The sequence below is a fragment of the Xenopus laevis genome, chromosome 4S (assembly GCF_017654675.1).
Source record: "Xenopus laevis strain J_2021 chromosome 4S, Xenopus_laevis_v10.1, whole genome shotgun sequence".
NCBI classification, from domain to species: domain Eukaryota; kingdom Metazoa; phylum Chordata; class Amphibia; order Anura; family Pipidae; genus Xenopus; species Xenopus laevis.
The window spans coordinates 92,045,715-92,072,128 of NC_054378.1; positions in this window are offsets into that span (position 1 = coordinate 92,045,715).

The window sequence follows — 26,414 nt, forward strand, 5'->3', positions numbered from 1 at the left end:
CTGTAGCAGGATCCGGAATTCTGATTAGAATATCTTTTATTTTGACCTGCCCCCACTCTATGCACATCAGTTGCTGCTTTCTCTAGTGTTTCTGCATTGCTTCTGTTCTGTAATTCGAATGTGTCCTTAGCAGCAGTCTCCATTGCTACTGCAATTTCTATTGCTCGTTTAAACTTAATTTTATCCTGTTAGCAGCCTTTTCTGTATGTTTTCACCGTATAATCCACATACAAATCTGTACCTTAGTGCATTATTTAGTCCATCCTTAAAATCACAGTGTTCTGCCAGTTTCCTTAACTCTGCTACAAACCCAGAAACTTTTTCACCCTCCTGTTTTTTTGTTTTTTTTTAGCTGCAGCTTTTGGTGTCTCACATTCAGCAGATCTTCCTAAAATCTCTTCCTTGTTGCCACTTTGTTGTATCCATGGAATATAGTGAAACACACAGATAAGTAGCTGCAGGAGTAATTGCTGTAATGCTTAACAGAAAGTAAACTCCATAACATAGTAAGATAATGTAGCAGGGAAACATAACAGCAGATTCAACATGAAGCCTTATACATAAGACTCTAGTAGTAGAACAGCATTGGCAGATTCAACAGGAAACATGCACAATTACTTTATCCCATATTTAACAGCCCCAAGTTAGTAAAAGGTTATTTAGCAGTAGGAGTGTATGTTATAGTCGCTCTAGCAGCAAAAGATAGTGGCAGATTATTTTTGTGAGCAGCTTTCTGGTGGTAGTAGTAGTAGTTGGGTTAGCACCCTTGCGGTGATCAAGCCGCCAAACAGGTAAATGAGTGGGTAAGCTCAGGAGCACCGAAAGTGCCAAGGAGCAAGATACTCTGTGGGCATGGTCGGACTAGAGCAATGGGGGCCCACTGGGTCTGCCACATGAAGTGCCCTCCAGGCAGTCAACTGGGGCCCCTCCCAGCTAACCTCAGCATGCCTGTGCGAATGCTGGTGCGCTCCTGCATGAATGCCATCATGCTGCGTGCCTGTGCTGAGGCGCAGTGGCAAAGGTTTTTTAAGGGGGCACCCGAACAGGGGAACAGGACTGGACTTTTTTCCAGTTGTCCCACCGGCCCAGTCCGACACTGCCTGTGGGATCCCTAGTGCTGGGGAAAAATCACCAAGACAGGCTGCACTACCCCCTTAGAGAGATCTACTGGCAATATCATAAAGTGTGATGGTTTTCCACTGTGTTCTGTGATTGTACTTGGACAGCTTTACTGCATGACTGATGTGAGCAATATTATCTGCCTTTTTTGAAGCAATTAACCTGGACTGCTGTTACTTTTAGCTTGATTGATCTGTGCACCAGGAGACACATAGGATCTACCTGAATCCTATGGGCCACTACACACTGCTGGGAGTTGCAGGGAGTTGCCCACAGCCTAATGGTATTTAGAGTACACTGACAGCAAGTACATATGCATGCAGATTTAAAAATAGATGATGCTGATTCACCACACTGGATGTCATCCATAAAAGATGTGATCACATCACAAAAGCAGAGCAAAAATGTCTGACCCATTTTAGGGCAGCTTCATATTTGTAGAAATATCTTCATGTGTCAAGAAGTATAAGATTTTGCAATAATATCCATGATCTATAAATAAGTCCTTTTATAGAGGGAATACTTTAAAAAGAATCAGGTATTGGTTACTGCAACAAAAACAGGCAGAGACCTAATGATAATGAAGCTGCACAGCAGGACTTTGGCTAGATTTCACCTTTGATGATTCCTTATCAATGTGGTCTAGTACATTGCATTCTGTCAGAGCAGTTTAGCTTCACATCTCACTAATCAGTAAATCAATACTGTTTATTGGTATTATCATGGTTAGATAAAGGTCTCCCAGTAATAAATGACTGTCCCACATTTACAAATTCCACACTGGAGCCTTAAGATCCATCCACAGAGCACTTGTATCTGTGTGATTTTTGGTGAGTATGAGGGCAGCTGGGGGGAAGCACCTAAGTCCCCACCATCACCCCCTACGTGTCCCCAGCACAGAAAGCAGAGCGGCACAAGTGCTTCTTCGGTGAGCACTGATGGGTACACATTTGAACCCCCTTGGCACCCGAGGGTAAAGTAAATTACCGACAGTAAATATTTACAGAAATTAATCTTGAATGAATCCTTATGTGGATAAAAACACAGAAGTGGAAAAAATCTATTAAAGGGAAAGGAAAGTTAAACTAAAGAAATGTTGAAATGTTGTACATTATGTTTTGAGCTTCTGTACCAACCCTAGACAACCACAGTCCTTTAGCAGTAAAGATCTGTGTCTCCAAAGATGCCCCAGTAGCTCCCCATATTCTTTTCTGCTGATTCACTGCACATGCTCTGTGCTGCTGTCACATATTGAACTTAGGGACCAACTCAAAATATACAGTACACATAGAATATAAATGTCACAGTATAAGGCGGATTAGTAATTAATATGGATAATTACTATATGGCAGCTCAGAAACCAGGGCAACTAGCATAGAATTTAGTCCTATTAATTTTTAGGGTTTCCTTCTCCTTTAAAGCATGCTAACACAGTGCAAATTAACTTTTGATGATTGTTAATTTAGTTTCAATTTTTTTTAAAAAAGTTTGAATCCTGCACAGTTTTTTTCAACCAATGATGTGTAATTGCCCGCTGATCATAAAATCCTGTAATATATAAAAAAAATTTTTAAATATGTACACTAGTATCTATAAACTAAAAAAACCAATAAAACCCAATGAAAATCCATAATGTTGCTACTAGTATTAACACTAGTTGGGAAAACTAGAAACATATTGAGCATATCTTATTTGCTCATAACTTGTAGTAATTATATTTATGGAAATTCTCAAGCACTTGATTTAAATAAAGCGTTAATGTGAGAGCTTTTAATTATAAAATATCAGTGAATGAATCGTGTGTTAATGATAAAGAAATGGCTCTGCAGCAGCTTCTTCATAATCAGGATATGTGCTTGGAGATTAGGAATATCACATTTCCAGAGACAAATGTGTTCATTCTTCTCCACTAATTAATGATTTTTGCTAATGCAAATGGAGGTAGAAGTTTGCAGAAAATAAAACTGGAACAAAAGTTGTTTTGGTATTGAAAAAAAATCTGATTACATTTTATTACTAATGTTGAGTTGTCAGACTTTCTCAGGTCAGGGATAATCTGTTTGTAATGAATGCTGTAATTTTCATTTTAGGCTTTTAAAATAATATTTCCCTCTCCCTCAAAAATTGGTAAAATCTTTAGAAACTGAAACTTTTTGCAAGGGATTTGAGTTATATTTCTATTGATTTTGTGTAATGTATGTTGATAAACTGCTGCATATGTAACACTATATAAAGGATGGGGTGCTCAGACTCTACATAAACTCCAGATAGATTACCCCAGACTTGGCCAGAAAAGTCACAACTCCCTGAAAGTCCTGGTAGAGCATGTGTTAATGGGGGCTTTCTCTCTGGTGGGCCCTTGCTAAATTGATGGAGAAAGTATGAGCTATGCTGACTTCACACACACAAAATTTAATCTGACAATATCTATAGCTAAAGTATGTTTGTTGGATCTTGCACAATTGCTTGGGTGGTAAGGCTCAGATGTCACAATCAACAATAATTTCATAGAAACTTCAGACACTTAGGTATAGTGTTAGCAACACTTCAGAATTAGTACTCGGTGAATCGGTGAACTCGTCACCTGCACTAGAGACTAGTTCTGGTCTCCTTATTGGAACCTGGGCTGCTATAACTAACTACACTACACTCATCTTGTCTCTCATTCCTAAAACAAGCCATTACAGATCTATCCTGGAAATGACTACAACTTCTGAGGCCTACCTCCACCTCTGGCACACCAGACACCAATCAACCCTTCAATAAGTTGGGTCCAAAGAGATCAAGCATATGCTGTTTTCCTTTTGGGAAACTGGAAGACTTCAAGACAGTGATCCCAACCCTTTGGCTGTTGCTCCCTGTTTGCATAAAAAACAGATGTACTGTGAAACAGAGCCTCTTGTAGGCTGAAAAATGCCCACTCAAAGCACTTACTGTATTTTGCCACACCCAAGAACATTTTTATGCTTGCACTGCTCAGCTTTTTTTACATCTGAATGTGGGTCACGGGTAAAAAGTTTGGGGACCCCTGCTACAAAGGAAACACTTTGACTTGGATAGGGAAACAGCTCCCCCTCTAAACTGCAAAACATGATGAGCCCATAGCTGTCTTAATCCTTATGGGGACTGCCTGGGTATGCAAAACCTTTACCCTCCTATGCATATGTAAATATGTGAAAATGTAGACACCCTTACTCATTACAGACAGGCACATCCCTAGTAATATGGACACTTAAGTAGGTCCTTATGGGGACCTTGTGCTTATGTAACCCCTGTAGTTCTCACAGTGTACATCAGATGGCACTGTACAGTAGTATAAAGGTCTTGGGAACCATGAGGTCTGGGTCCATTACTTTAGCCCATCCAAGCAGGCTGGAAGGGAATGGGTACATGTCGACCCTAGTCGCATTGGCCCCAGTAATTAGATAGCATACTCTTTTATAGATCACTCTAGGATTAGGAGAGGTTATTTAGTTAGATGTCACATTTGACATCAAAAAACTGCAACTTTTTAGGATTATTGCCAGAAAACCACTTCTGATTATTGAGCGAAACCCAGCACAGATCAGGATATCTTCCAATTGTAAATGGGACATCTCCCATTGACTTCTACATGACCTCTGCAGGTTTGAGATGCAGTACTGTTCATTCTGCAGCAGCATTGGGGTTTAATAAATCACAAAAAATTTAGTTATTTTTTTTACCCTTTGAAACAATTGTGTTTTCCCCTTTAAAACACTGACCAGAAAAAGCATCCCATTATGCCCTAGTACATTCATTAGTAGGCTAAAGGCAATGCATCAGGTTGAGACTCAGCTCTGTTTTCAGTGTGATTGGTTGACGTTATACATAAAAATATATTATTCTCCAAAAATGAACAGGAGAATTAAAATGTACATATATATTCAGAATAAATACAGAGGTGTGCAGATAGCATAGCCTCTCCTTTTGTTAAATAACTTTCCTTTCTTAAGGGACACCAAGTGCTTCAGTATGCCCCATTTTTCATCATTAGTTCAATTCTGCCTATTATTTTAATTATCAGAAGCCTACTGAGAAGCTCTCTGTATAATTAAACCCCTCACTTCCTCCAGCTACATCCTGCTTGGGTTTTATATAAAGCTCATTATACAGATGCTTCTCAGTGGACTGCTGATTGTTTTTGATTCTGCTTGTAGGGATCAGTCAGGGACAAATGCCAAAAATAGCCAAACCATACTTATTGTCTACCTATGGTATGTTTCATCTACCGTATATACTCGTGTATAAGCCGACCCGTGTATAAGCCGAGGTACCTAATTTACCTAAGAAAACTGGAAAAATGTATTTACTCGTGTATAAGCCTAGGGGCTGATTGAAAATCAATCTGTACCTGCACCCACTGAATAACAATGAAAGGTAGGCCTGCCCACAGTTTAAAAAAAAAAAATTGTAAGCACACCAGTCACAGTAAAATAACTTATAACTCAACCAGGGGCAGAGAGATGGAGAGATGCAGCAACTACATACGAGGCTCCTTCTGCGGCCCCAACAGTGTGCAGGACACATGTAAATGTTTACAGTCCGCAGCAAGAGCTTTGAAATTCCTCTGCTTATTTTGGTCACAAACTCTTCTAGGAGAATATGGCCTGGATGGGGGAAGGGGGTCCAATAATGCCATTATTATAAATAAGCCCCTGTTTAGCAGTTGGTGCTGCCATGCTGGTTCCTGTAGGGAGAAGATAATCCATATAGAATACAGGGCTAGCAGTGGGTGCTGGGAAATAACACAACACTTTATACAAAAGGGCCCTGGTCCTGCTACCTCCATGCCTGAATATGGTCAGGACTCTGTGACTGACTGTCACGATCGCCGCCCGGAGCAGGTCCAGGAGCTCCGGGCGGCGCGTCCTTCCCTGCCGGCATCGCTCCCAAAATGGCGGCGCCCATGGCCGCCACGTGGGTTGCGGCGCCGGCGCCTCTACCCACGTGGCGGCCATGGGCGCCGCCATTTTGGAAGGACGCCGGCAGGGAAGGACGCGCCGCCCGGAGCTCCTGGACCTGCTCCGGGCGGCGATCGTGACAGTCAGTCACAGAGTCCTGATGCGCTATGGGAGAGGGAGGTGTGTTGGGGCCGCAGAAGGAGCCTCGTATCCGGTGAGGGATTGGCTACAGTATCCGGTGAGGGATTGGCTACAGTATGTGCGTATGACCCGCGTATAAGCCGAGGTCGAGTTTTTCAGCACATTTTGGGTGCTGAAAAACTCGGCTTATACGCGAGTATATACGGTAATCCCTATTCATTGCACTAATGTTGAAAAATCAATATACTGCCCTTTAATGTTAATATCATTGTATAGGACCAGGTATAGACCTAAAATAACCCCTGCAGCTAGGGTGGAGTAGGAAATTAAATACACAGAAATAGGACCAAAACATACAATAAAGACGCTGCAGAAATTGTTGTTATGTATACTACCATATAATAGCTCCATTCATTTATTTTCACCTTCGCTGTGACCATTAGTTCATTTGTTAAAGTAACTGTTCATTCACAGGATCTTCCAAGTGTAAGCAATTATGTCATCAGTATGAATGCTTCCACTGCAAATACAGTACTTGACATATTAATGGTATCCCAGTGGTCAAAACCTCCATGGATGATATGCAGCAGTTGAGTAGTAAATTCTATAATATTGCATATTCAATGTTATCTTAGTTCATCCATCACATCTGTCACCTCACCTGTTTTTTTTTTTTTTTTAAACAACGGACAAAAATATGTTCCTTTTTCTGCATAAACTGCAATGTTTACCATTTGTAATGTCATACTGAAAACACTACCTTTTAATTTAACAAGGAATCATGACGACCTTAATAAACCCAATAAGGATTCATTATACCTTAGTTTGGATAAAGTACAAGGAACTGTTTTATTATTACAGAGTAAAAAAAGTGATGTGCCAATAAATTCGCCAGACATGAATTTGCGGCTAATCTCCGCATTTTGCTGCAATCAAATAAATTTGTGAATATGTGGCGATAATGTGGCGGCGAAAAATCTGCTGCGTCAAAAAAAAATTGGCGTGCGCATAAAAAGAATAAATGATTCAGAAGGGTACAGTTTTCATTTGATTATAATACAGGTATGAGGCCAGTTATCCAGAATGCTCAGGACCTGGGGTTTTCCGGATAAATATTAAATAAACCCAGCAAGTGGGTTTTGCTTCCAATAATGATTCATTATATCTTAGTTTGGATAAAGTACAAGGAACTGTTTTATCATTACAGGATAATAGGAAATAGTGATGGGCGAATAAATTCAGCAGACACGAATTTGCGGCTAATTTCTGCATTTCGCTGCAAGCGAATCAATTCGCAAAAATGCGGCAACTATTAGATGGCGAAAAATCCGCCGCATCGAAAAAAAATTATTCAGATGCCCATTGACTTGCTAATGTACTTGGGCCAAATAGTCACACCTATAAAAATTGGCGCTTGCGTCAAAATTGTCACTCACGTCAAAATTGAGACACATCAAAATTATTTTTACCCCCATTGACTTCAATGTGTTTCGTAAATTTTTCGCCATTTCACTGATTTTGCAGTAAATTCACAAATTTTTGGTGAAGCAAAATGCCATAGATTTGCCCATCATTAAAAGGAGATTTTTTTTTTTTGGATAAAATGGAGCCTATGAGTCATGCTGTACTTCAAACTTTCCGGATAACAGGTTTCCGGATAATGGATCCCATACCTGTACAACAATTTTATACATTATATTAAAAACTGCTTGTAGCTGATCATATGATCATAAAAACATCATTCAGGCACTTTTTCAGCAGAATAAGAATAGCGTGTGAGATGTTAAAATTACCTATATGCCCTTTAGAAAGCAATGATTATCACAGGTCCCCTTTCTCTAACTTCATGAATATCGAATAATACCTGGTCCCATTAAACCCAGGACAGACTCACATCACTTAACAGCAATGTCAGAGATTAATGTATGTGCACGGCAGTTAACATTGTACAACACACATAAATTATTAAAGACAAGACTTCTGTGAAATTATGGGAGTTTAATATAATTTTGATGACAAAAACCAGAGTAAATTGAGGTAAAGATTATCAATAGCAAATGACATATGGAACATAATGAATCTCTAATGAATTCCAATCAATTGTGGGCAGTAAAAGGCAAATGTTTGACATCTGATTAAAAATGAGCTCTCCTGTCTTTGAGAAAGAATGCAAGAATGAATAAGAAAATGCAGCATTCTGATAAAGAATGTGGGAAAGAGTACTTAATAATGACTAACATTTAACTTAACTTTTATCTGCAAAGTAACAATTATCATCAACATCATCATCATTATCATTTATTTATATAGTGATGACAAGTTATGCAGTGCTTTACCTTAGTTTATAAATAGTGAATAAGGATTTTCAGAGTACAAGAGGATTAGAGGGCCCTACATGTGAGCGTTTACAAACTAAAGGTTAGGGTACAATTGAGACATTAGGATTTTAGAAACAATTTTGTGATTTATCATACAACAATGATTGATTAATTAAGGTACATTGAATAAGCAGATGGGTTTTTAAGGAGCATTTGAAAGTTTCGAAAGAACGATAAAGTCTGACAGCTCAAGGCTGAGAGTTCCAAGAAAAGCAGAGGCCTGAGAGAAGTCTTGTAGATGAGATTGGGCAAAGTGATGAGAGGATAAGTGAGGCAAAGGTCAGAAGCAGAGCAAAGGTTGCGTGAAGGAGTGTATTTGGAGATCAGAGATGAAATATATAGAGGGGCTTCACTGTTAAGGGCATTGAATGTAAATGTGATTAGTTTGCTTTTGATTCTAGAGGAGATTGGGTGCCAGTGAAGGGACATGTATATGGGAGCAGTTGATGTTCAGTGGTGAGATAGATGAATGAGTCTAGCAGCAGCATTTAGAACAGATTGGCGTTGGGAAAGGCAACTTGTGAACTGAGATATAGTCTTATTCGACAATTTTAAGCAGCTAAATACGACAAGATTTTGCAAGTGTTTGGATATGTGGTGAAAATACAGCTGTAAATCTAGGATAACTCCTAGGCAGCGTGCCTGTGTGGTCAAATGAAAGGTGGTGTTGTTTACTGTGAGTGATATTCAAGGAAGATCTTGGTGGAAATATAATCAGTTCTGTTTTTGAAAGATTCAGTTTCAGGTGGGACTGTGACATCCAGGAGGAGACAGCAGAGAGGCAGTCTGTAACTTGGGAAAGGACAGATGGAGAGAAATCAGGAGTAGACAAGTAGAGTTGGGTGTTTGAAGTCCAAACGACTATAAGTTTTCCTAGCTAAAAAAAAGTAGTATAGAGCGAGAACAGTAGAGGGCTAAGAACAGAGCCTTGAGGAAACCAGATTAAAAGGGGTCGAGAAGTGAGTTGTGAGTGAGATGCTGCTGTTAACAAGCCTTTCCAGCAATTTGAATGTAAATGGAAGAAGGGAAACTGGAGGATAGTTGGTGGGAGAGCTGGGATTAAGTGAAGGTTTTTTGAGAATACGAAAAGTCATATGCGACCTAGAGAGTTTTTCAAGGAGAGCTTTAGTTTATGTTGGTCATAAATTATATGCATTAATGCTTTCATACTTTGGCAGAGCAGTCTATTTTTTACTATTTGAGTATAAGTAATCTGTTAATAGTTGTATTCAGTTGATTTTAGTAATAACACTTGGAACTTTAAATCTTTGCTACTGTGTATATTGATTATGCTATGTTTGCCCTCATGCTTGAAATATTAATGTATTGTAAAAACTTATAGTGTTGTGATGCTGATTCCTTAAATTGTTACATCTTGTGATAAAATGTTGTTCTTGGGTCTCATTTAGTGTTGAGCCAAACTGCTCCATTTTGCTTTGCCAAAGAAATTCACGAATTGCTAAAGCCACATGCACTGGAGTCCATGGGCATTTTTTCCAATGACGAATGCATTGAAGTCAAAGGGCATTTTTTCTCATTTCTTTTTTCCACAACAAATGTATAGGAATCAATGGTAATTTACTCTGTGTTATGTCTTTTGGCAAATGCATTGGAGTCAATGGATATTCTTTCTTATATGACTTGTTTCCAAATCCAATCCAGTTGAACAACACAAATACAAAAATACTTTATTAGAAATATCTTTGTGAAAATATAATTTGTAAAGGTGACTCTCCTAACAGCTGCCACAAAAAACAACCAGGCTGTGCCAGATAAAGAAGTAAAAGCAAGGCTTCGTAATCAGCACAAATACTGTGTAAGGTCTTCCTTTTCCAACTACGGAACGGCATTCAGTCTGACACAGGTTTTCTACGAAACCTAGCAAGGTAGGGAAATGTACAGTATATGGTATTGCAAATTTACCTTAACTGCAATGTAGTTTCACCTTCACATTGACTCCAATACATTTTGGTGAAAACTTTTAAATATTTACCACAAGCAGTACATTCCATGAATTAGAGCATAATCAATCAAAGTAACAATAACTAATGCTGTAAGTAAAAACATATCATACAAGACTGGAAAACACTGAGAAGCTACTCCTGCAAAAATAAGCAATATGGATAAAAAGACTGAATAGCTTAGCACCTTATGGGTTGAATGGTGCTTAAGGTTTTATGTAATATAAGGTGTAAATTTGCTACAGTTCTTATTATCAAAGGCAACCAACCAGCTGGTAGCTTTTATTGGTAACCTGTTTAAATTGGTTGCCATGGGTCACTGCACTTGGGCAAATTTTGTCTCCAAAACCCTCCCTCTACCTCTTTCTTAGGGTGGGTGTGGTAATCACACAAATTCCCACATCCACCCTGTGGAAGCGGTCAAGGGAGGCCTCAAAACGTGATGGTTTTGGAGCAGTGTGATTTCCGACTCCACCGGAGACTCCTTCCTGGTTCCAGAGAAGTCTGACACATTGGATACTACCTTTATGGTGATTTTAACATTTATTAAACCAATGTTATACTATATTTTGCTTTATATTTTTAATGTATCACTTGGTGAATGACTGAAGGGAAACTATAGGGCAAAGAATAAATACTATTATATGTATCAGTATGAGAATATAGCCGAAAACAGTAATCTTGAAAAGTGTCATAGTGTTGGCTCTATTGAAGCATCTTCTCCAGGAACCATTTCAAATACATGGCAAATACGTGGCTCTTTACTACTACTACCACTACTACTACTACTACTACTACTACTATTTTGAATTACTTAAGATAATACTGTTCTATGTGTGCTCTTCTTTTGCATTCTATTTTAGAATCCCTGTCTCATATCATCCTGGTGTGAACAGTACCAGGATTTCTTTCCAATAGTGGAGTGGTGTGAAATTGGTATAAGATCATTATATCTTTAACCACTATTTGGTCTATGTTAGATGTAATTTTAGGTGTTCCATGATCATCCCACAATTACGTGTTTGCAATGACATATGTACAGTACATTATATGTGCATGTTTTTAATTTTGGGATTTGAGTTCCTGACTGTGAAACTTAAAATATACAGATGCTAAAATACATTTAATACCCATCCTTACCAGTTCTGTTTATTTCTCTCAAACAGATGGCATAGACTTATCTTCCACAAAGGGAAATTATATCTTTTGAATCAGTCAGAGGTGGTTATTTTCTTTCCTAGCAACACACAGAATAATATTCTTGTAATCATCCAATGTTGAGCTGCACAACAAAGAAAGAGAGATCCTGGCTTTTGCAATGCAGTTGTTTGATGGAATCAGATTAATCCTCTATAACTATCCAGGAAATTAAAAAGCTTTTGTTTTCTTTAAACCTGTTGGAATTGCTGGTTTTGGGAAATTGCTGGAACTAGCAAAATAATGTTACATTGATGTGATTGTCTTCTAAAGAATTAGTAAGAGAAAAGTGGTAAAAAAATCAAAACAAAAATTACTGCAGACTTTTGTAGACATATTTTAGGCTTAGGATGCATTTTTCAAATAATCTTGTTATTTCCTTTCTTGTCTTGCTGATAATTGAGAGATATTCAAGATTTTCGGGGTTTTTTTGTTAAAATATAATAATTATTTTTGTGTAAACCTACTTCATCAGCATAGGACTGTTAAGTACACAAATTTAGCCAAGATTATGTTCTTTGGCCATGTTGTATGAAAACAATATCACTTGTAGGGATGAGTGTTGTGCAGTTTGAAAAATTGTCTCACGAAAAAACCACCGATTGACTTTAATGTGACAACATTTTTGCCGTTTCACACATTGTTGCCAAAGTTAAACGGGTTAGATTCGCCCATCACTAACCCTTCTTTAAGGCACATTAAAGATCATTGTGTAAAGTATATTCCGTTTTTGAAGAGGTCACAATTTTGGAAGTTTAAATCAAATATTTCCTGAATATATTTTTCAATGATGGGTTCACTTTGCATGCAGGACATTCACAGGTATGAACAAATGTGCTTCCCTTAATAGTGTTCAGTTTGATGAAACCATACTCTAGGTTCAAGCAGCAGTGCTGGAATGGTTATTTTGCCTTTTATTATTAATGTATCTCCTTTTTTAAAAAATAATTTATAAGTCAGCTGTTTACTTCCTATTTCTGACTAATACTTTAACAAGGCTTAATATAACACAAAGTTGTTTCTGGTTTAAATTGAGGCTAAAAATGCATTTATAGAAATATAATACAGAGAGGTACTCAACTTATGACACCCTTAGTAATTTTGAAAGTTTCATGTGTGAAATTAAAAGATGATCATGTCAAAAGATTCAACAAAAAACAGGTGTTTCAAAAAAATCTTGTGGTAAAAGCTGGTTGGTTACATCACCTATTTGTCAAATACATTTAGTGACTAATGAATAACCTAATAAAGCCACAAATTATTTAACATTGTCTTTACTTTAAACCCTTCTTGCCCAGGCTATAAGGACATTTTACATATCCATATGCCCTAGGCCTAAACACAGTGGCTATCACAATATCACAGTACTCATATCCGGCATTTGGTTAATGCACCTTCATGTGAATCCTTCATTCACCATTCACTTAATCTATTGACTTATCAGTTGCAACACAAAAATCATTCTAAACTTTAAAAAACATATTTTAAGGCATGTATCTTCATCACAAATAAGTATTTCAAAGGTAGGGGGTAAGAAAAAGTATAAATATAAGAGATTAACTTTCTTTGTGTAAGCAAATCAAAAGCTTTGCAGGGTTATGTTATAATTTAGGCCACTCACTTGTTAGGATTAAACTATGTTCTCAAAACTGAATGAAATGGGGGAGAGAGAGAGAGAGAGAGAGAGAGAGAGAGAGTGAGAGAGAGAGAGAGAGAGAGAGAGAGAGAACCATAAATCACTTATCAATTTTACTATTAACATTCAGCAGTAAATTTGTTATAATATTCAGTAATAATAAAAGTATATTTAAAGGATTTATTTTTACTTTTGTCTTTCTTATTTGATTTATTAATTGGCACTTGTGTCTAATATATACCCAGTACCCAATAATATGTGATATTATCCTGTAGTACTGTATATCGATGAAAATTTATGCAATAGAAAATATATTTAAAAAACTTGTTCAACTCAGCATTTTCTAGATCTCTGAAGAAACAGATATAGAAAAAAAAGTTAAAAGAAGTTTCAGAACAAAAAAAAGGTTGAATTGGTAACTGGATGGTGTGGCATGACATCTGTACATATCTGGAGTGACAGCAAACCTAAGAAAAAAGCAAACATATTTTGCCATAGTACTGTACCTCCAGTCATATACAGAAATCCCATCATTAGACTTAAAGTGCTGTATAAGTTTTGCATTCAGTTTTTTATTTGCATTTTTTAGAACATTAATTAGCTAACTTTTTTTTTTATATAATATATTGTTTCCTTAGACGCTACATAATGCCTGTCTGCTAAAGCAGTGAGATAGAAGCAGATGGACGGATATGCGAAAGCTAAAATAATTTCTCACTAATATACTGCAGGTGCTTGTTTATCATCACAGGAAATTATGAGACATAAAAAGATTGACTGTGGGAGAACAGCTGTTACCAGATAATCATAGAAAAAATATTACACAAGAGAAATGAAGTCCAAATACAATGTTTATATAAAAAAATAATTAAAAGGATATGAATAATACCTAAGAACAAATTCTTGCAGATAAAGATCAGTTCTTAGTATAAGAAGGTGTTGGGACAGAATAATAGCACATCACCATTGACTAAGACCCACACCATTGAAGTTGAAGAGGCACACTTAGCAAATACAATGTAGAAACAGATTTTATAGATACAGATTAAGGTACTGTAGTTTCATGGATGCACTTGACTGACCCAACCACACCCATTTTCCTATTGAGAATGAGTTCTAAAAAATCACTTGCAACTTGCAGTAAGTAAAAATATACCTATTCAGCCTGATGTGTGATAACAACATTTATATAGCTCTCTAACCATATAATATGGCATCTATTTAAATTCAATGAAGCCCATATCAATGACATGAATTTCCAAAACATTTCCAAAACTATTATAGGGGTCCATAGGGTTAACGTTCCCTATGTTGTAATCTCCTACTGGTTGGAAATCCTCTGTAACAATCGGTATCCCAAACCCAGAACTAACTCCAAGATTTCTGCTCTTCTGCCTTTTGTAGCCACGTTTGGCTTTGGGTGGAGCCTTCTGCTACTCAGATTGCTGCCAGCTCTTATTGCAGGAGAACCAGGGAGAGAGTTCTGGAAAAGCAAGGGAACCAAACATATATGTATAGGAGGGAGGAGCAGTTAGCAAGTCAAGGAACAGCCCAGGTCAAAGCACACAGGCAATAAGGTCTCAAGGCAAATATCAAGAGCAAGGTCCCTGTCACACCCCCGCTAGACCATCATGGTAAGTTCTTGCATCATCTGGTGTGACCAGAGTTGGGCCTCTGTTAGAGATGGGAGAGGGAGTGTTTCTCCAAATTGAAGTGTGCCCTTGACATTCTCCGATTTGGCCGGAAGGTGTCACTCTTATATAAGTCTTTATAAAGGCGAAGCACCATATGCTCTACCTCCTTTGCCTTTTACTCAAGGTGGGAGTGTATGCTGCTGGGATCCTGGGGCCCAGTAAAGGAAAGGCCCCAAGGGTGACGAGGCCCTTGGTGAACTGAGGATATTGGGACCTGAGTATTGTGTGGAACTCAATCTGGAGGAGAGGTCTGGAGCCTAGAGGCAGCAGAGAAAAGAAGAGGGCTGCCTGGTATTGCCAACAGACACTCAAAGGAGCTGCTCAAGGCTTTATGTGCTCAGCTTGGATGCTCAGAGCTCAGCTGATTGACGAGAAGTTTCTAAGTAGAAGCTGTGGGAGCCTTTTCCATTGTGTGAGTCCCCTGAATGAGGACAGGTCTTGTCTGTGTGTCTGAGACGTGGGAGCAACTGCCTTGTCCAAAGAGAGAGGTACTTTGGGGTAGGTAGAGCTGCATGGAGAAGTTAAAGGGGGAAGGGACTGTACTGCGAGATGGTCTTTTTCCACTTGGAGTGGAGAAAATGTGTCCTGGTGAAGACTGTACCAGGGTTGGATTTAGAACAGGGAATCGGTAAATTGTTGTGATTGCACTTTTCATTTCTTCAATTCATATAAACTTCAAAAGTTATATCTGTTTGTTGCACTTGTGTGGTTTGTCCTAGTGAGGTACTGAGGTGTAATTCCTCAGTGCCCACTAAGTGGAGGCATTGCCTTAAAAATCCCAGTTCCCAGAACCTTACACATAGCAAAGGGAGTTCAGGCCCTGGATTATGAATAGGTTATTTAAGAGAGTGTACATCCTATTCTACAGAGTGGTTGAGGAAGGGTTACACTATATAATGGTGTTTCATTGACAGGAGTGACTTATATGAACATTAAGATCCAAAACCCAATTTGAGCAACAACATATTGGGCCAAATAGGTATGATCTGATCTTTTGCCCCCCCCCCACCAGACCAGTGATTAGATCAGTGTGCCAGTTTGGTTCATGCCTGATGGGATATTCAAACCTGATAGATATCTGCCCCATTTTCAGTCAGGACAGGGCAGTAGAAGAACCCATATAAAGCCCAATAAGTCGCCAAACCAACTAGATGGTATTTAAGATAGTGTATATAATTTTTACAACATTACGATAGCAGCTACTTTCTTTAGGTTGCCTGTGAAATATGTGCTCCGTGCATCAACTTGCAAGTCTTTTATAAAGTCTTTTTTTTTTTTTCTATTACTGAATTATATTTTTATTTAATTACTTTTGTCAAAAAATTATCTATATTGTTGTTAGGTGTCATAGTGTTATTTTTGAAATTAATATTAGTGATACATTTATTAAGAGGTTACTTTCAAAAGATCTTGGATTGCACTTTTCACTTTTTATGCCACTATCTGTTTTTATTCTCTTGGAATAGAGACTCTTCTTCTTGTGTAGCACAATGACAAGATGCATAATACCAGTGGCTAAAGTTCAGTGTGTGGCTTCCCCAGAAGGAATTAGTTATCTTTAAGAATAATTGAATATAACATTTCAAGGATGTACACATCAGTCATTTTCATTATTTTTTTTTTTTACATCTCTCACATTATTGATTATTGTATAAAAGTATACAAATATGAATTCAGTGGGATAATTTATCAGTTATCTTTTAATCCATTCTTACCATGAATTCATATTTTCACAACCATTGGTTCAGTTAAAGGATCTTTAATCACTTCTGTGGCAAGCTACAGTATTTATTTATACTGTATAAAGCAATTGTTTAACAGCTCGCACCCTGAAACATATAAGGGTGCTATAGGTGTGTTTTGTATTTAGTAGGACTTAGCATGTGCTAAGCTAGTATTGAGTTCTGGAAGCTGTAGCTCTGTAACTCTGGAATATCTTGCAAAAATTAGGGGGGTACAGTTTTGGAGTATAAAAATAAAGAGTGTGGCATTACTCCTTCAGTTATAGGTGTTAAGCTAAACACCATCCATATGTTTTTGAGGGACAAGGTTGCTAAATTTACTGACAAAGATGATTACATTTCAAATGTCTTTGTACCCTTGATCATTCTGGACCTATATCCTAGATCAAGAATATTAGACACTTTTTAGTGCACATGTTTTCATTCCAACCCCTACGGGAACAGTAATCCATTGTATTCCTTTTTATCATTGTATCCCAGCTGTATAGCATATGTATCCCAAGCTGTATAGCATATAAAAATATTTTGGCTTTGAATCCCCAAAATGGGTCCTGAGAGTTGTCACTGTAGTATTTAGAGCAGTGATCCAAGCAGTAGCTTGTGAGCAACACGTTGCTCTTAGTGATGGGCGAATTCACGAATTTCGCGCGAAATTCGCGAAACGGGGAAAAATTCGCGAAACGGGCGTTTTTCGGAAAAAAAATTTTGACGCCGGCAAATTTTTGACGCGAATTTTCGCAGGCGTTTTGCGAATTTATTCGCTGGCTGCGAATCGCGCAAATTCGCCGCGAATTTGCGCCTGGCGAATAAATTCGCCCATCACTAGTTGCTCTCCAACCCCTTGGATGTTGCTGTCAGTGTCCTCAAAGCAGGTGCCTATTTTTGAATTCCAGGCCTGGAAGCACATTTTAATTGCATAAAAACTAAGTATAGTACCAAGTAGAGCCACTTGTAGGCTGCCAGTCCACACAGTGACTACCATATAGCCAATCACAGCCCTTATTTGGCACCCCAAGGGAATTTTTCATGCTTGTGTTGTTCCCCAACTCTTTTTACATTTGAATGTGGCTCATGGGTAAAAAAGGTTGGGGACCACTGATTTAGAGAATTATTATCTGATAGAGCTTAGCACACCTAAGCCATAGCAACAACCATTGTAAGTGAGTTGCAAAAAAACCAAATTGTTTCAGCCCTCTTTTTCAACCTTAGTCAAGAGTTCTGTTTGTTTCTGTGCTGCTGATAATTTCTCACATGTAATATTTATAGTGTCATTTCCAGGCCCAGATTTATGGCTAGGCAAAATGTTAGCTGCTTGCAGCCCGGCCTGCCAATAAAATAATGATATTGACAATAAAATAATGAGAACACCCTATCAGAGGCGGGTAACAGCTGGTATACAGGGTACAATAATATAAATCAAATATCAAGTCTTAAGAGCCCCACTCTGATACCCAGAAGCTGAACCCAAGGCAAATAGGTGAAAGGGGGGGAGATGGTGGTCTCAGATAATCATACAATGGCATACTGACCAAAGGTCAAGACAGAAGTCAAACAACAGTGAGATACAGAAGTGTTGCTTCAGAACTGCAAACACCCATCCTGTCTCAAACTAGCAGACATATATTTTATGGTTTGTGTATGTTGGAATCAGGGAAATGGTGTAACAGGTATTGCAATATTTACTATAGTAAGCTTACATATAATGTATACTAATATAGAAGGAGGCTTTTGACATGTATGGTATATCCGTGTACCCTTTGCTCTTATGGTAAATGCTCTGTAAAAAGGTATAAAAGCTTTTTGTAAGAGGAGTGTCTTTGGGAAGTTTTCCTGTCACACTTAAATACTACACTGTGGTGTGATTGTGGCAACTTCCTAGGCAAAACTCTTGTCTTGTTTTTCTTTGTCTAATAAATGACCTCACTTATTTGAATAGCCTTTTCTCTGAGTTTTGCTTCATAAACGAGGTCTGGGTACTAAAAATACCTTCAGGCCGCATCCTGATGTTCATTGGGAACGCACAGTTCCTAAGGGCTATATTCAGAGTCAAGTTCTATTATGGAGTCCAGCCTTTCTCTGAAAGAGTGCTCGGTAGTTTCTTGTGCATATTTGGTGAGTGTTAAATAAACATTCGTAACTATCCTGAGTACTGAGAATTGGTGGGCCAATTAAAGATTGCAGTGCCTTTAGGTATGTGCAATCTTTAACGAAGCCCTGCATGAGTTTATTAATCAAGCAGGGTTTCATGCCAAGAAAACCTCTTCATCATTTTACCTGAATGAAGTTTTGAATTAAAGAAAAACATTAATCTCTTTTAGATGCTGAAGTTTTTCTACTTTTCAATAGCCTGATCATGTAGAAGATTGCCAAGGTTGTTTGTCACAAACTTAATCTGGGTTCTCTCAAAGATTGCTTGTGCCTTTTGCTCCTAGGTATTCTTAATAAGTCTTTGCAATTTTACATGTGACCTAAATAACAGAGGTTTTGCAAATGTTACATTTGCACATGACCCTTTTTACCTGTAACATACAGAATGAATGATAATTTTTATAAACATCACACAGATGTTAAAATTGAATTGTCTGCTTTAAAGATGAAACATTTGATGAAAGGGGAATATGTTACATTTTTGCATTCAGCTCTTGACATCAATAAGGCACATTTGATGCTTTGTAGGTTTTGTATCTCCTGTGAATTGTTCTCATTAAATGAAAGCATCAAAAGCAAGTTAAGAAGCTTCCAGACTTCCACTCCTGAAGGATACTATAGAGAACCTTTGAAGTTGAGCTAGAGAAAATTAAATCTTCCAGGCATACTCACCTTTTAACAACTTAATGAAGTTGAGAAAAATAAGAATAGCAGATACACATAGTAAAAAAAAAAGATCCACTAAATAAACTTTAATTTAGCCTTTTAATGTAAGATATTAAATAAATACAGAGTAAACTGTAACTGACCTTTCTTAACTTACAGTCACTAAACATATTTTGCTTTGTGCAAAGGCATACATGAATTAAATGTCACTGGCCCTTTAATTTACCTGGCTATTATAGGTTACTAATATAGAGGTATTCTCCACTGGGGTCAATCAGACTGGGACAAGCAACACTATACAATGACACTACTGTACTGTACTGTACTGTAAATTCTAAAAGACACAAACATTGCCCCCTAGAAAGGCAACATTGAGATGGTTATTTACTAAACTCCGGTCTGGATTTTTGGAGCAAACCTCTAGTTTCAGGTTTTTTTAATAAAACTTGAGTTTTTTGAGATTTATTAAAGCCCGCTACTGTACAAAAGTCAGAATCTGCAAATCTGCCATCTCAGACCTGACAAAGTTATATATATGTCAATGGGAGAGGTCACTATCACATCTGGAAGTTTCTGTTTCTGTTACACCTAAAAGCTGTATAATAAAAGTCCTTTTCAAGTTAAACGTGAAATCTAATTTCTATTTTTTATTAAAGCATTCATAGCTCATTTAAAAAATCTCAGCTGTCAATCAAATATTGTCTGCCCCTCCTCTATGCCTTAGGCATGTAGGTGGGGCAGACAATTACTTTCACTTTCCATTTAGCATTTCCTAGATGTCACTGCTCTCCACACTTTCCCCTGTTCTCTTCACCATTTAATTGTGTAGCCAGGGCATGGGGATGGACATCGGGTCCCCCATTCTGGTGCCCCCTCCTCTATGCCTGAAAACCTGACATCACAGGCCTGCCCAGGTTGTATAAAAATCAATGGGAGAGTTCCCTATCATATCTGAAAGTTTCTGTGGTCTGCACTGGAATTAGCCTAAAAATCTGACCTTTAAGAACTCAAATTCGACTATTCGCCACCTAAAACCTGCCGAATTGCTGTTTAAGTCAATGGGAGAGATCAAGGGATAAATATTGAGTTAGTTGCAGCCTTCCTGACATTCGTATTTTTTTCAGAGAAAAAACTCAAATTGAGTTTTTGAAATTCGAAATGAGTTTGATTTGAATTGGATTGGAGTTTTCAGGTCAATTTCATTCATCCGAGTAAAAAATGTGTTTTTTTAATAAATTCTGATTGGTTTAATTTTCGGATTTATGGGTGTTTAGGGGAGTTTCAGTGGTGTAAATAGACCCCTAAGGGCCCTGGTACATAAATTTACAACTAGGCCCCCACTCTGCGACACCAACCAGCCCCCCCCTCGTGCATTGGACTGGAACACAGTCTCCCATAGACTCCATTATAATCAAATAATTCAGCTTTTAAAAAATGATTTCCTTTTTCTGTGTAATAATAAAACACTACGTTGTACTTGATCCAAACTAAGATATAATTGACCCTTATTGAAAGCAAAACCAGCCGATTGGATTTATTTAATGTTTATGTGATTTTCTAATAGACTTTTCTAATGCCCCGGTCCTGAGCATTCTGGATAACAGGTCCCATACTCAAAGGATATAAGCACAAGAGTCTGAAATACATTTTTTACTGCTTTAATGACAAGTAGTGATGGGCAAATTTATTTGCAAGACGCAAATTCACGGCAAATTCCTGTGATTCGCCGCTGGCAAATAAATTAGCGAGACTCCCTTGAAAATTCTCGGGGTCTGTTTCTTTGGACGCCGATGCATTTTTGCTGGCAAATTTTCACCGGCGTCCAAAAAACGAGATGCCAGCACCGTTTCGCAAATTTTTCGCCGTTTCGCAAATTTGCAGCGAAATTTCACTGCAATCTAATCAATTCCTGATTATGTGGCGACAATGTGCCGGTGAAAAATCTGCTCCGTCAAAAAAAAATTGGCGTACGCATACAAAGAATAAATGATTCAGAAGGGTACAGTTTTCATTTGATTATAATACAGGTATGAGGTCAGTTATCCAGAATGCTAAGGACCTGGGGTTTTCCGGATAAACATTAAATAAACCCAGCAAGTGGGTTTTGCTTCCAATAAAGATTCATTATATCTTAGTTTGGATAAAGTACAAGGAACTGTTTTATTATCACAGAGTAAAAGGAAATAGTGATGGTCAAATAAATTCAGCAGACACGAATTTGCGGCTAATTTCCGCATTTCGCTGCAAGTGAATCAATTCACGAAAATGCGGCAACTATTCGATGGCGAAAAATCCGCCACATTGAAAAAAATTATTCAGGTGCTCATTGACTTTAATGCATTTGGACCATGCGTATAAAAATTGGCGCTCGCGTCAAAATTGTCACTCACGTCAAAGTTGACCCACGTCAAAATAATTTTTAAGCATTGACTTCAATGTGTTTCGTAAATTTTTCGCAATTTCGCAAATTTTGCAGTAAATTCACAAATTTTTCAGCGAACCGAAACGCCCCAAATTCGCCCATCACTAATGACAAGGGGTAATCAGTGCAGCATTAAAGGAGTTTTTCACCTTTACATTAACTTTATATGGTGCACAGAGTGATTTTCAACTGTTTTTTTATTTTTATTTTTTTTTTAATTTTTTATTTATGGTTTGCTTAATTAGCTTTTTATTCAGCAGCTCTCCAGTTTGCAATTTCAGCAGTCTGGTTGTTAGTGACCAAATTAACCTAGCAACTATGAATTGATTTTAATGAAATATTGGAATATGAATTGCAGAGAGCCTGAATAAAGTTAGACCATGCCCACTTTGAATATATAGATGGCTAAGCATCTATTTTAGCTCTTTCTAAAGTATCTAAGTGTTCTGAAAAAAAGCAACTGATGCAATTTAATTTAGAATGCCCATAAAACACTTAGCAGAATGAACACAGTGGCAATTCTATGTATAAGTACCCCGAGAACTCAAAGCAAGATGGCACCATGGCAATTCCATGTATAAAGAAACCCAGAACTCATAGCAAGATAACATGGTAGCCATTCTTTGTATAAACACCCCCAGAACTTATATCATGATGGCACATGACAATTCCATGTATAAACCCCCCAGAACTTATATTAAGTGATGTGGATGGCAGGGATTTCACATAACATGAGCCATGTACCTAAGCACCTTGTAGCCCTGGGCTGGCACTCAATGTGTTAAGAGTAGACCAGCCAATAGCAGTCAATTGCTGCATCTCCTATTGAATGTAATGTCACCCTCCTGCCATACACTTGTCCATTTAATGTATACTGTATAAATGTGCCCTTACTTTAGCATGAACATCTTCCTTCTCCTCCTCCTGTCGGTCCATCACTGTCATGATAATTGTCCTCTCTTCTTCTGTCATATGGCTCAGGGCAGAACGTTCATGGGGGAGGCACTGTGGGTGCCCGAGGGCCCCTGGGCCCCACTGATGAAAACATTAGACTATAGTGATGAGGCGAAGGGAGAGCAGCGTCCACCATCAGCCCCGCGGATAAAAGAAATGGAGCCCATGTCCCCCACCCTAGCTACCCCGCTGTGTATTCCTTGGCAGTCAAATCACTCCTATCCAGTTGATCCCATACAAAAAAAGCTGGGGTTGGTAAATGGGGGGCATTCCCCACACATTTTAGGCAGTCGGAGCCACCATAATGCGCAATAATGACTGGTGCCCCCTGCAGCTGTGATGGGATGTGCCACTGCTCTTCGCTCCTCGCCTTCCATGCCCATACTCATTGCAGGCAGGCAGCAGTAGCAGCGATAGTAGTTCTCCCTGTGCTGCTGCTGCAGATGACACTGAGGGCATGCCAAGGGATTTTGGGACACTCACCTGGGTCAAGCATTCCTTCCACTGAAGAAAGGAGACACAAGAGAGGGCCAGGGGCATGAACCCATGTGCAGCTGCCCCATTTGCACCCCTGGTAGTTCCACCACTGGGTAGTTTTTATAAACTCACATGAATTCGAAATTGGATCTTTGATAAATGTACCTCCCTTTATCATTTTTATATGAATGAAAGGTAAATTAAGCGATACACCTAGGAAAGATAATTGTATTTTATAGTTTGATTCAAATAAAAGTATTCTCTTTTGTGTTTGGTGAATGAAAAAACCTTATTATCCTAAAGGTATTACATATTAGTCCTTGAAAGATATTTTGTCAGTCACAGTGGACCATATTCATTACTGGTTCATATTAAATGCTTTTGTCCCTATTTGATTCATTTCCCATCAATTGTTTCGAAACAATTTCTTTTAATACATTTAAAAAAACCAATTAACTTTAGGAAAAGGAAACTTTACTCTTTTCTTTTTCTCCTTAATTACTTTGTTACATTTAAGACCTCAACATAAACATATTTTTTACTTTATGGATGTTGAGGTGCTTTCTCGTCTGCTATTTTCTATTCTTGGATTCATTTAAAAGAGTCAAATATGGGTAGTTTTGCCGGTGGCTGTTGTAGTTCATTACTTTTTCAAAACTCCCCAATGGAACTTCTCTCTTTTCTTGAAATATGTAACTGATCCTGGTATCTTAACTGCTGGGTATTGTGACATTTTCAGTCAAAAAATGCATGATACTTGTTATTAAGTTTATGTTAATACCATTTAATAGTTTACTACAGGCCTCCTCCTTACATCAATACAACACTACTGCAAAATGCTTCAAAGACTGGATAAAGTTTATATGTTTTTAAAGTGGACCTGTCATCCAGACACAAAAGCTGTATAATAAAAATCCTTTCAAATTAAATGTAAAATCCAATTTCTATTTTTTATCAAAGCATTCATAGCTGTTGTAAACAAATGTAAAAATCTCAGCTGTCAATCAAATATTGTCTTCCCCCTCCTCTATTACTTAGGCATAGAGGCGGGGCAGACAATTACTTTCACTTTCCATTTAGCATTTCCCAGATGGCACTGCCCTCCACACATTCCCCTGTTCTCTTCACCATTTAATTGTGTAGCCAGGGCATGGGGATGGACATTGGGTCCCCCATTCTGGTGCACAAACAAGATTCTGAGATGATGCAAGACTTGCCTTAATAACAGTATCCACAAAATGGCTTCTGCCTGCTTGCTACAATTATGAATTTCCAGATTGAAGGAAACAAGATTCAAATAATTTATATAGTGTAATTAAAGTTCACTTTGCTTGACTAATGTGACAAAATAGGATTTTGAATATTTTTTTGGTTGACGGGTCCCTTTTAAGAAAGGGTATTTATAGATGTAATTTATTACAAGGGTAGATGTAATTTATTACAAGGGTATTTATAGATGTACATGTTTACTAACTGGGCAACCATCTATTTGAATTCTTACATATTTCCCTATCAATAAAGGTAGAAATAGACAAGAGACCACATAGAGACAATAAACAATTCCCCATGTGTTAATGGAAATCTGCATTGACAGGTCTTATTTTGGACAAAAAATTAGGCAAAGCCCACATTTTTACATTTACATTAACCTTTCTCAAGTTGGGCATTTATTACTATGTGGACTGCCCCCATGTACAGAAATTCTGGTACCCACGAGTGCCATAATTCTTTCAGATATTTGGGCAATGCATAATTGGTAACCACATAAAACAATTAAGTTGCTAGAATAGATAAACCACAAAGGTCATTGACTGGTCATTGCATTAAAAAATACAAATTCTTAATAGAAGAAAGGAGGTTCCGTTTAAATATTCAGAAGTGTTTTTTTACAGTGAGAGCTGTGAAGATGTGGAATTCTCTCCCTAAATCAGTCATGATAGCTGATACATGAGATAGCTTTAAGAAGGGTTTGGATGGCTTTTAGCAAGTGAGGAAAAACAGGGATATGATGGATAGCTCGTAGTACAAGTTGATCCAGGGACTGACTCCATTTTGGAGTCAGTAAGGAATTTTTTGCCTGAGGCCTCAAATGGGTTTTTTATTTGCCTTCATTTGGATCAACTAGCAATTAGGTAGGTTATATATAGACTTAGAAGGTTGAACTTGATGGATGTGTGTCTATTTTCAACCTTACTTACTTTGTTACTATGTTACAAATCCCTAAGAGGCTAAGAAAATATTTGTGTGGTTAATATAAATATTAACCACACAAATCTTTCTTATGTTTAGCTGCTACGCAATTCTAGCTAATTCATTATCTTTAAGGAAATCATTTCATTGTATTGATATTAATAACTGCATTTAGTAGATGATAAATAATACTTCACCCCTGGTATGCGGTTTGCATTTTGCAGAAAAAGATATCCTTTAGAAATCCTTCTAAATGATAAACAATAAATACCAATAGTAGAAATCAGAAAACTTTCAATAATTGATAATTAATAAACCCTAACAATTAAGTGGAGGAAAGGTTAGATACTGCTTTCAAAAACTGATACTGCGTAAAATAGCTGGGCACCAGTGTAAACAGCATGTAGGTACTTCAACAATAAATGGAGCAAAATAAAAAATAAGTGATATAGCAAAGGTTGCACAGAATACATTGGCTCAAACATCCATACTTTTGGAGCTAAAACACTTGAAGGGTAACTCAATGTGATATGCTGTGATATTCAAGAATTAAATTGTGAGATTCTAACTATAATCCTCACAAAATGTAAAAACATATTTTCTGTGCAATAGAAAGGTTCTCCAAATATTTTGGGGTTGGCAATATATGAAGCCAATTTGGTAAAAGGGCATGCATGCTCTAGAGCTCTTGCCAAGGCACTGAAAGATCCAGTTAAGGGTTTTCTTCTAAAGCTGATCATCAATTGCCTATACTGTAAAATATACCC